General features: G+C 39.4%; 1 protein-coding gene across 6 annotated transcripts in view; it reads right to left on the bottom strand.

Moving 5' to 3' along the window:
• Positions 1-4,935, bottom strand: part of tnrc6c2 (trinucleotide repeat containing adaptor 6C2) — a 66,189-nt gene extending 61,254 nt beyond the window's left edge. For 4 of the 6 annotated variants that reach the window (XM_067373523.1, XM_067373522.1, XM_067373520.1 and 1 more), the window contains exon 1: positions 4,225-4,935. The gene's annotated coding sequence lies outside the window, so the exon portion shown is untranslated. Of the gene's footprint in view, positions 1-1,873; positions 1,917-3,986; positions 4,007-4,224 lie in introns of those variants that run through there. The other 2 variants (XM_067373518.1, XM_067373519.1) reach the window with 2 other exon arrangements.
• Between the last annotated feature and the right edge of the window lie 6,870 nt (positions 4,936-11,805).

Below are 11,805 nucleotides of genomic sequence, written 5' to 3' on the forward strand. Positions count from 1 at the left end.
GAATTCATTCAAAACCATTTTTTTAATAATTCATTCAAAAGTTTTCCAGCAATTAGAGTCTAGCCATTTGTATTCTGTCAGAACCTCTATTAAAATTACATGTTATTTTGTTTGGTTGTATATATATATATATATATTATATTATATTATATTATATTATATTATATAGGTAGAATCGTGATCTCTATTTGAAACCAAAAAATTGCGATTCTCATTTTATCCAGAATCGTGCAGCTCTAGTGTATCGTATCGTGAGGTACCCAGAGATTCCATTTGAATTGTTTTAACTAATCATCTTATCAAGAATGTCATTTCAGTTCTACTTTCTTAGTATGAATTATCACATACATGCAGTAAAAGACAAAAATACACAAAAATACAAGCAATGTAAGGTTTTGCCACAAACTCAACTGATTGTCTTTTCTCCTCTATGATTTCATGAGTCTCTTCAGATCTTATAACTGTACAGGTGAGGATTTATAGTTTATGGACTGTTTTGATTTCGGTAATTACATCTAGAAAGGCAAAAGCATTGATGGCATCTATAAAAGAGATATCTGAAATAGAAACGAAAGTGATATTGCCTCATCCAGTGGAGGACGCACGAGAGGAGATCTGTGCGTTGAATTGGTGTATACTGTAATACTTAATAATTTACAATGCTTATCAGTGGCGTGCACTTTGATCGTGAAAGTGCCTTTTGCGATCGCATCGTGGTGCTCTCGTGTTCCCGATGTGAACATGAGCTCCAGTCCATTACAATTTAGGGCGGTTAAGGCCCGGGTATACTTCATTTCCCGCGTTCCGTTCAGTCTCGCGCGAGCCTTTCAGAACAACTCCTTTGCCCATGAGCGCGGAAAGACCATGGGAAAGACAACGACCCCTACTGTTTACAGCACGAAATACACATTGGTGAACAATAGAAGTTATGTTGAAAGATGCATTACAACTTACCAAAATAAATCCTATCTCATGTAATCGCCCAATTAGTGTTTCAACCGGAGAAAGACCTCAGTAAAACAGCTTGTATGCTATACGTCATTTAACATTACATTTACTTTAAGAAAGCCATTCAATGTACAAGTGAATTCTGAAATTTCGGTTTCTGCCCAGAATTTTCATTTTGATACATCCCTACTCACATTTATGATGGTATCTTTGGAGGAACACTCTCATTGCTGTTTCTCGCAACAGCACATTCAATTATTTACAACGCATTAGGGCTCAATGATAGGGATGGCTTGATAGCAGTTGACAAAACTGTCACTTGCCCTAATGGGCCAATGCTGTGTTGTCACTGACATTCTTTAATCAAACACATGTCTTTTAACCCTTGCAAACTTAAGTATTTGGCTGCATGGTGAAGTTACAGGTGGCTAACACAAGTTTTGTATAAATTCAAAGAATAATTTGTGATTATTAATAATAATTTTGGGGTAATAATGTACCAATTTATGTAGAAAAATAAATTAGAATAGGTTGAAAAAAATAAAAATCATGTCTTGCATCATATACCATTATTTTACTGTTATTTTGTTAAATTAATATCAGGGGTTACATTCTGTTACATTCTAAAATGTATCATCATCATTATTATTATTATTATTATTATTATTATTATTATTATTATTATTATTATTATAAACAAGCTTATTGCAAATTAAAACTATATTTCATATTTTATGTAATGAAAACCCTTTTCTGTAGTGATCTGCAAATGCAATAATCCCAAACAAGCACCATACACAAACAAAAGACTCAGAGGCATGAAGCTTTATAGCAAAATGCCCTGGACCCTGCAACACAGAAAGGAAATTTTCTGGGACACTAGCCAACACTCAAAAATCCTTTCTTTTCCAACTCTTTCCCTTACCCGTACCCCATCCTGTCCTGCTGCGTGGCACACCATTCTCACACGGACAAGAGGATTTCAGCCTCTTACATCAGAGGGTTCAATGTTCAACTGAATTGTACCATAGTGCGATGAGGTAATGAGAGAGATATGGGTGGAAAGACCCTGTAATAATACCCTCTAAATTTGACATCAGGGAGGAGTTTCCTTTTTAAACTGTCTACTAAAAGATTTAGTTAAGAATTCAGTTAAATGCTAAATATCTAATAACAAGACAGGGGCCAGAGCAGCTCTATTTAACCTCTTGAGATATTTTATTTTAATTTAAGCAATTACAGATGTGGTTTGTAACAATTGCCTGAGGAAAAATACATCCTTAAAAAAATCTGGACAAAGGTAAGAACGAAAATCAAGCAATGATGCTACTGTTACAGAAATGCAAACTGAACTCGGCAAAGGAGAGTTTACCACAGCCAGTCTTTGAAATCTGAGCAGACAAGAACAATGTGCTCTAATTTTATCAGAGCAAGACGGCAGCGAACAGCCACAGAGACCAAGATTAAATTATGTCCAGCTATAAAGTGGGGCTAGACACCAAATAGAAAGCCACAATGTTCACAGAGAATCCCATGAAAGACACAGAATTCCCTGTCTCCAAACATTAGCCACAGGTCTGCTTTTACAAGCTCTGCAGTTCAGGGGGGTTGTGTGTACCCTTGCAGTCCATAGCGAGACTGTTCATCCGTATGGCTTGCCCTTTTTGCCTTTTTGACACAGGCTGAACACTGGCGTCTCACGCCTCCAAACTTTGACCCCAATCCCCTGCAGCGCCAGGAAGGGCAGTGGTTTCTTAGAACCAGACAATGGGGGGAGCTGTATCTGAGTGTATTGGAGCAAATGAGCTCCCCGTTTTGGTGTGATTTATAATTAAGGCTGAGAAGCACACACTCAAAGGGTAGATAGATGGGTTATGAATTACAAGTGAATTGCCCAATTCATTTTATCACTAGCATCAGCCAAGTGTGACATGATATTCAAGAGAACAAAGAATTAAATTATGGTTCTCAATTAAGCACACAAGCTACAAAAGTACTAGAATATCAGGAGAGAAAGATGATAAAGTATGACAAATCTGAAAACCTAGTGTTCAGAGAGCAAAGATTTCCAAAAATTATTTCAGTTAATTTTTTTTCCATCTTAAAAAGCAAAAATATCCAACTACTCTGAACCAACTAGCATAGTGAAATTTATTTATTTGCACAAGGTGATCCAATGACCCTGGGTATTTGAATATAAACAGCTGAATTGTGCTAGGGTACATCTAATCCTAGATGACTTTGAGTCAACAAAGCCAATACTTTACAGTCTCATAGTGATTTCTCTTCTCTTTACCGTCAGTACACTGAACTTAAAGGCTGTCCTCTTTGTGTGTTTCCTGCTGGAAACTATATAATCAACAGAAATTTAATACCATGGTAAATTCATACACGGTTTTTCAGTGTGAAGGAAGGAATATGGCAGCAGTGATGAACCTGTTAATTGGAGGGTTTTAACTATAATGTGTAATAGGATCAGAAACGTGATGTTAGCTGTACACAGATTCTAATTAGCTAAATCTTTAATATTTTGAGTAAAAGGGGCCCATCAAGACCTTAATTTTGTAACACCTCAGCAAAGGAAAACATACACACATGCACAAAATTGCTATTTTAGATTTTTTCCCCCGATATTGACAGAGCATATGACTAAAAGAGAAAGTAGCATTATAAACTTTGCAAAAAATTCCAGAATCACTACATAGTTTATTACTTTGGTAGCTTGGTAGGCTAACTGACATATTGGCACAGTATACATATAAATAAACAAACAAACAAACTAGAACAAAATTGCAAAAAATAATTAGATAGATAGATAGATAGATAGATAGATAGATAGATAGATAGATAGATAGATAGATAGATAGATAGATAGATAGATAGATAGATAGATAGATAGATAGATAGATATAGAAAGCTTCTTACAGATATGATAGCTGCTCACACGACTAAACAGCAGTTGGAAAAAAATTATCAAGTTATCGTTTATAGGACACGTTAACCCAAACAAACAGTAAATACTTTAAAGGCTCAGCTACCTGCAGTAACTTGGTTAAGCTTCTTTATGGTCAGTCAAGTGGCTCAGTTAGCCTACAAGCTTTTAGGTATCAGTCTAGATTTTTAACCACTATGGTACAACACACAAATGTCTCTAAAGGATTAGACTCACAGCTCGTTTTAGATACGATCAAATATTAAACCTAGTGATCTGTCAAGACAGCGTTGCAGTCAGAGATGTTAAGAGTCAGCTGAGAGAGAGCCAATATATCAACTTACCTTTTTGTTCACAAGTCGAGCTTTGGCAGCTTTCAGTAAAAAAAAAAGGTGTTGCAAGTCGTACAGCGGTACAAAAAGGCCTTTTTTTCTGAAAAAGAAGTACCCGTAAAAACAGACAGACCCCAGTAACACTGTACTGAATGAGCAGCTGAACTTCCGAAAGTGTCCCAAAAAGGCAGCGGAATAAAAATAAACACAGAATTGAATATGCAAATGGAAATCTCTATGCAGACTCAGAGCTTTGGGCTCTGATGGAGATTACAGATGCATGCATGCATGCTGGAAATTCAGCAGACGACATTTACATGACGCTACCAAATACCTTCGAAAAGACAGAAAAATTACATGAAAACGGCGAGGCAATTGGTTAAGTACAGTGGCATAAATTGGTCATCAGTAATATAGCATCTGATCTATGGTGCAAAATGAAGAAGAGGGCAGTTTGAAGCTGCTACTGTCTAGTAGACTGACATATACGATGCAAGCTGCTTCAGTAAAGTGCAAAAATAAAGATAGCAAGCAATGTGGCAAGCAGTCTGGCTGCAGTCGTGTGAAGAAATCCAGCGACGTTTTTAAAACGACAGCGGAAATATCCAGGGATAAGTGCGGAGTGTCCGGAGAAAGCGCTGAGAGTGTCGGGTCAGGATCAAGCCTCTGCAGCCATTTTGTTCGGTATCAACACAGCAGACGTGCAGCACAACTACGGTGGGAGGGGTTTCGCCCCTGAAATAATTTCCATATGACGTTTAACCAACCAATGAGCAAGCATACTGGTTTTACAGCGGAGCACCGCCCATTAAAGGTTTCAAAGCGTCCAGTTGAATTCACCAGGGCTGGAATGGGCGTTCAGCTGAGACCACTGCACGCTTTGTACACAAACAAACACTGCGTGTTTTCAATTGACACTGGGTGACATCCATCCATTCATCAATCCGTTTGTCTGTCTGTCTGTCTATCTATCTATCTATCTATCTATCTATCTATCTATCTATCTATCTATCTATCTATCTATCTATCTGTCTATCTATCTGTCTATCTGTCTATCTATCTATCTATCTATCTATCTATCTATCTATCTATCTATCTATCTATCTATCTATCTATCTATCTATCTATCTATCTATCTATCTAGTCTGTAATTTAATCTGCATTAAAAAGGAAAACATCCAGGATTGCTCCCATATGGACCCTGGCCACTGTTTGGTGTGGTTCATCCATCAGATTTTGAAATGCAAAAGAGAAAGAGAGAGACAAGATTCATGCAGCAGGTTCCAGCAGGTTCTGTGCTGTTGTAATTTCCCATGGGACAAAAGGGGCTAGTGAAAGAAAACCAGACAGCGAGAAATTTTATGTTAGTTATTTTGATTTTTATTTATTTTCTAAGAGATTGAAATAAACCAGCACAACATACTGATTTACATTATTAAAAAAAAAAAAAAAACATTACTCATAACTGAATTATACTGAAATTTAGCTGAGCAGCTTTACATGTACCTGACATCACAGCAGACAAGCTGTACAACACAGCACACAACTATAGGCTACATTAAAATTTCCCACAGATAATTCTCTTATGCATCAAAAGTAACACCTAATGATATAAAATAATAAGCCATAAAGCTATTTAAAAAAAAATCCACTGTTGTGGCTCAGCCTCTCTCATCAAACTAATTATGGAAAATCAGTCCAGTGCTGGTTTTATGGTGTTTTGGGACTTGACTGGTTAATCTGATTTATTGCACACTAAAGTTTAATTGATTGCTTTCATGGATTTAAATGAATAATGAGGAGCTAATAAGGATTGTCTTTGTTTCAAGAACCTGAAAGTGAACAGGGAAAAGAGGATAATGACCAGTGGGCAAAGAGAGAGAGAGAGAGAGAGAGTGTCTATCACTTATGAAGGTGTCATTATATTTGTTCTGTGCATTAAATCTATTGCAAAATGCATGCAATTAAAACCATGTATTTTAAATTTTAAAAAAATAATTAAATAAAAAAATGAAAATGTATGTGTCATGGCAGGGGTTCCAATTACGACAAAGATGAATACAAAAATCAAACAAGTATTATTTTAGAACTAGAAATATACTCCAACAGTCAAATAGTGTGATGAAACACAAGCAATACCAGACAACTGAAGAGTGAAAAAGCAGCAACTTAAATACATGGTAAAGGGGGGAAATAATGATGAACACCTGTGATAGGATGAATTACCATAACAACTAAAAGGTGTTGGGAAAACTGAACAAAAGAAGACATGTGACTAATGAAAACAAACTGAACATAACTGTGACATTACTCCCCTTCTGAGTAGGTGCGACCTTGCCCCATAACAAGAACAATATAAACAGATGAGGGAGGGAGGGTGGTGGCTTTGGAGAGCGAGGAGCTGGAGAAGGGCTGGAAAGGAGGAGCAGGCAGAGCTAGCCGACCTAGAGCATGGTGATGGCGACACCCCACGGCGGCGGCGATGGAGAGAGAAGCCAAGGAGTAGGTGGAATCAGTGCTCCTGAGGCCTGACATGGACCAAGGCGAAGCCAGAAGAAAGGAGGATCTCACTGCAGCTGAAGGGGTGGGGATCTGAAGCACAGCGGGAGGCTTACAAGTCTGTGGTGCAGGGGTGACAACTGACCAAGGCAGAGCCGGAGGGACCAGGGAACCTGGTGGAGCTGCAAGCCAAGGGTAGGAGGAGCCAAGGTGAAGCCGACAGGCCAACTGACCGTGGTGGAGAACAGCTGAGGTAGGGCTGGAGGACTGGCAGTATTACTTGGTGGTGTGAGAGGGAGGTTGGGTGAGATCATGGATAACGGTTCATAATTAATACAGTCCAATAAATCCGTTTCCATGCTGGTTATGACCAGAGAAGATGAAAAAAGGGTTTCCTGATCAGGGTGGGGCTGGGTGGGAAGCCAGTCAATTACCCAGTCCTCCCCAGTGTCAAACTCCACCAATATTCCCACCGAGACGGCCGTTGCCGACTCACACCCCTAGACAGACTCACATGAGTATTTCAGCTCCTGGGCTTTAGTGGGCGCTTTCATCACAGGCTCCGTGCTAGTGGCGGGCAGAAGCGCTCTGTCTGCAGGGGTCTCAGGCATTGTTGTCTCCGTGATGTGGAGTGTTGGTGGGCTGTGCTCTGGGACAGTTTGCAAGAAGTCTGTGGAGTGTGGCTAGACGAGGCTGCTGTTAACCTCAACTTCGTCCACTGTGAACATGGATCCTTTCGTCCATGGCACGAAGTTGATGTAGCTCACTAGGGTCCAGCAGAGATCACTGTGGGGCATAACGAAGCGGAGATCTTCATTGAGACCGCACCGAAATCCCTCCATCAAACAAATGTCAATGCGGGTGGCATGATGGCAGATGACAAGGAACTCATCCATGTACAGCTCCAAGTCTCTGCTGCTCTGAAACACAAAAACTGTTCCTCCATTCAATAGTTTGTTGCCTCTCATTTGGGCAACATTGATGGACATGATGTCTAGTCTTCTTCTCATTTTGGGGTCTGGTATTCACGGGTGTCACGGGTTGCTCCAATGAAGATGAAGATGATGGTAAATGGTACCAATTGTTGCATGGTAAATGAGAGAAATAATGATGAACACTTGTGATAGAATGAATAACCATGACAACTGAAAGGTGACTGGATTGAACAAAGGAAGACGTGACTAATGACAACAAGCTGAATGTACAGTAACTGTGACAGAATGTAATGGGATCCTAAATTCTGAGAATTGCAGTGACTTTTTTAACCGGGTATGCTGGGTGGTAAAAAAATGTGGCCGATGCAGTTACATTGAATGGGTTTATAGCTAATATGCGAGACGCTCGCATTCTCAGTGCTAGTTTACTCATTTGCTTGCTCATGAAAAATAGCAACACAGCGAAAAGTATTTCTAATATGTTGGACCTTTTATTGAGTAGCCCATATTTACCTGTTTAGACGTGCCTTCACAAGCACCTGTAAGAACTTTTGATCGTATCAGTTTAGGACACAGATCTAAATCAAACACGACAAATAAAAAACACCATTGCGTCAATTTAAATGTATGCCAGAAGCATTTTTTTAAACTAATAATTACAAATAAGTATAACATAATAAGTATTAGCAGCCTATTATTAATAAAAAATAAAATGTAATTATAATAAATAGAAGTATGCCATAATAAATAAAAATGCAAACTGCAAATGCAAACTGATGACTTTTAACAAATGCACAGACTAGTGATGGGAAGTTCGGTTCTTTTCCGCGAACCGGTTCTTTCGGACAGTTCGATTCAATAAACCGGTTGAAAAAACCGGTTCACCAGTTCTTTTACGCTCCGACGTAATGACGTCATCCGTGATGACGTCGTCTATCGCGGGCGGGGTTGAAAAAAACAAGTGATTCAAATATATAAAGTTAGTAATCATAACATCAGTCACCTAAAACATTATAATCTGAAGCGTTTCTTACAATTTAGTTTTGCATCTAAAGCATCCAAACACATATACAGGCAGTGATGTGCAAACAAAGTTTTACAGTTATAAAGTGAATAAATTAGTCTTCATCAGCGCAGAAACCATCCTCTTACATTATGATTAAATAAACTTACGTTTCGCCAGATTGGCCCCTCATTCGAGTCCTCTCATAGCATCAGTTGTCCTAGTTAGCCGGTGCTGTGATGTTACTGTTCGGTAGCTTCAGATCACACGCTGAATCACGCATGCGCAGTATCATCAGCTCATCGGTTCTCAAATCGGACACGTCCGAAAGAAGCGGTTCTTCGGTTGTGTACTGATGATCCGAAAACCGTTGCAACCGATTCTACTCGAGACCGAGATTGAGATTCGAGAACCGCTAGAGCGATTCAAAAGGAGTTGCCAGTTTGCTCTCGCTGTAGTTTGATTAAGTCAATTTTTATCTTTATATCACCTTGTTTAGAAATTAAAGCTGTCCATGGATTATTTATGAAACAAATCAATGTTTAGTTTGATAAATCTAATTGTTTTCAATCTTTAAAAAAATAAATTGAAAGCACAACTGCACAACTTTTACTATATTGCTTTTTAATTAATATTAATATAGAAAAATGAATTTGTAGAACTATTTCTGAACATTAGTTTGATCATGTGTACAAAATATTATGTTCATGTTGGCATGTAGTTTATTATGTACAGTATTATGTACAGTATTTTATGCTATTAATCTGCTATGGTGTATTTGGAAAAGCACAATAAACTTTTTGTATTTTGAATTAAGTCATAAACATATTTTCAGTATGTTTTATATTATCACACTGTCCGATGTTCAACAAAACTTGACTAACGTTCTTTTCGTTCATTTGAAAAGTTAAACGCATGCGCAATATCATCAGCTCACCGGTTCTTAAATCGGACATGTCCGAAAGTAGCGGTTCTCGGTTGTGTACTGATGATCCGAAAACCGCTGCAACCGGTTCTTGACTCGAGTACGAGAACCGTGACAGGCCGTGTTCGTTCGTGTGCGCCGCGCATGCGCACTCATATCAGCTGCTCTGCAGCTCGTGCCCATCATCATCAGGTCTCTCTTTACAGCAGGTCTCTCTTCCATTGCCGTGCCGTTTTACACCTGTAAAACTTTCATTAATCTTCGGAACACAAATTAAGATATTTTAGTTGAAATCCGATGGCTCAGTGAGGCCTTCATAGGGAGCAATGACATTGCTTCTCTCAGGATCCATAAAGGTACTACAAACATATTTAAATCAGCTTAAATCATCTTATTTAAATAATGACTTATTTAGTGATGGCCGATTTCAAAACACTGCTTCAGGAAGTAATCTTAAATTAAAATTAAATATCTTAATTTGCATTCCGAAGATTAACGAAGGTCTTACGGGTGTGGAACTACATGAGGGTAAGTAATAAATGACAATTTTCATTTTTGGGTGAACTAATACTTTAACAAACAGATTTACAGGGGTTATACTTATGTTGACAGGATTTGGCTAAATGAAGTTGTTAGAGCAATATGGTTCACTGGTTCTGGCTCTAAGACTAGTTTGCCATTGGATATTGCTACAAACCAGAAAGTGTTTAAAAAGATATGAGTTACATTTAATGGTACAACATTTGGGCACAGGCTCCAGCATGAGCACCATCTCAACCTGGGTCTGGTTGTTTCCCATTCTCAAACCATTCTGCAAGTTTCCACCAGGCAATTTCGTGGCTTCTCTTGGACAATTGACAAATTTTGCGGCTCCACTTGGACAATCGACCAATATGATCAACAAAAGGGCTCCCAGACTGCTCTGACCAAGCACCAGCCGATGGCTCTGGCTTGAAAACTAACACCATTTCAATGGAAAAGTGATATGGTTGCCAGGTGGCTGCCTCCTGGTCTAAGCGAAAAAAGAGCTCTCATTCGAGTAGGATTTTTCATCTGCCACAAGAACTAAAATCACAATCTTCTTACTAATTATGAACAAGATATGCCTCAAGCACAACACATTACTTCACATGTGGATTCTCTTGCAGTACAGTTTCAAATGGACTTATACCAGAACCTTTATGCCTCTTAACATGTAAAAGTTTGACTGGACTTCATTTCAGTCATAGGGGGACACCTGGTTCATTACAGTCCCTAAAGCCCAAATTAGTGTTGAGGCCAACAGCAGAATTCCTCTGTTTTGAATTGCTTTAACAGTATGAATCTTGCCCTTTAATATGTGAGGAGCTAAAGCTATAGGCTCACACTGTGAACTCTATTTGCCAAAAGAGCACAGATGAATTCCACCTCTGTTGTGAATGTTAGAGGCATTTATCCCCTCAGGCGAGGAATGATATTCAGGAGTACACAGCTGTAATAGGGGTTGGAAATGGGTTAATTTAGTTTTTGGGAAGCAGAGAAACAGGGGTCTTTTGCCACAGGCAGACACAGACTGGGGGAAATAAGAAATAAATACAGGGAGAGTGCAGGAGAAAAAGAAAGAGATTGGAGGTGTCTGTGGTATAAAGGCCGGAACACACCAAGCCGACGGCGACGAACTAGTGGCGACGAAAGCAGACTGCGGGGTCGGCTGGCGTCGGCTGGCGTCGGCAGCGTCTGGGTCCAAAGTTGCCCTGACACACCAAGCCGACGTTCGACAGCCGACGGCCAAATAGCACGTCCGTTCTGCGCCTGCGTGAGATGAAATGCCTTTCCATGCCAGCAGGTGGCAGTAGTTTGTGTTCGTTGCTATGGTTCGTTGCTAGGGAGACCGGAAGAGCTACAGGGATACAAAACATAAACAAAGGTGCATGAAAAACCAGTTCTCGCTCATCACATACGGATTCGTGTTATTTCAAAAATGTCCGACACGTTGCAAATGGCACTGGCTTTGTCAGCCCTTGGTCTTTTGCTTGTGGAAGAGGAAAAGAAGAAGCGGATGAGAAAAATACGGAGAAAGCGCACTAAATGGGTGAAACCATGGATACTCCAGAGACAGGCCCAAGGTGCTTTCCCGAACCTGTGTCAGAGCTCGAGTTACAGGAAACTTGTGGTTTTAAAATTTCGCTCGGGCTTTTTCCCCTCAATTTCACATGTTAAAAGAACTTATTAGTCCAATCATACAGAGAACA

Source organism: Chanodichthys erythropterus, chromosome 21, assembly GCF_024489055.1.
Source record: "Chanodichthys erythropterus isolate Z2021 chromosome 21, ASM2448905v1, whole genome shotgun sequence".
NCBI lineage: Eukaryota > Metazoa > Chordata > Actinopteri > Cypriniformes > Xenocyprididae > Chanodichthys > Chanodichthys erythropterus.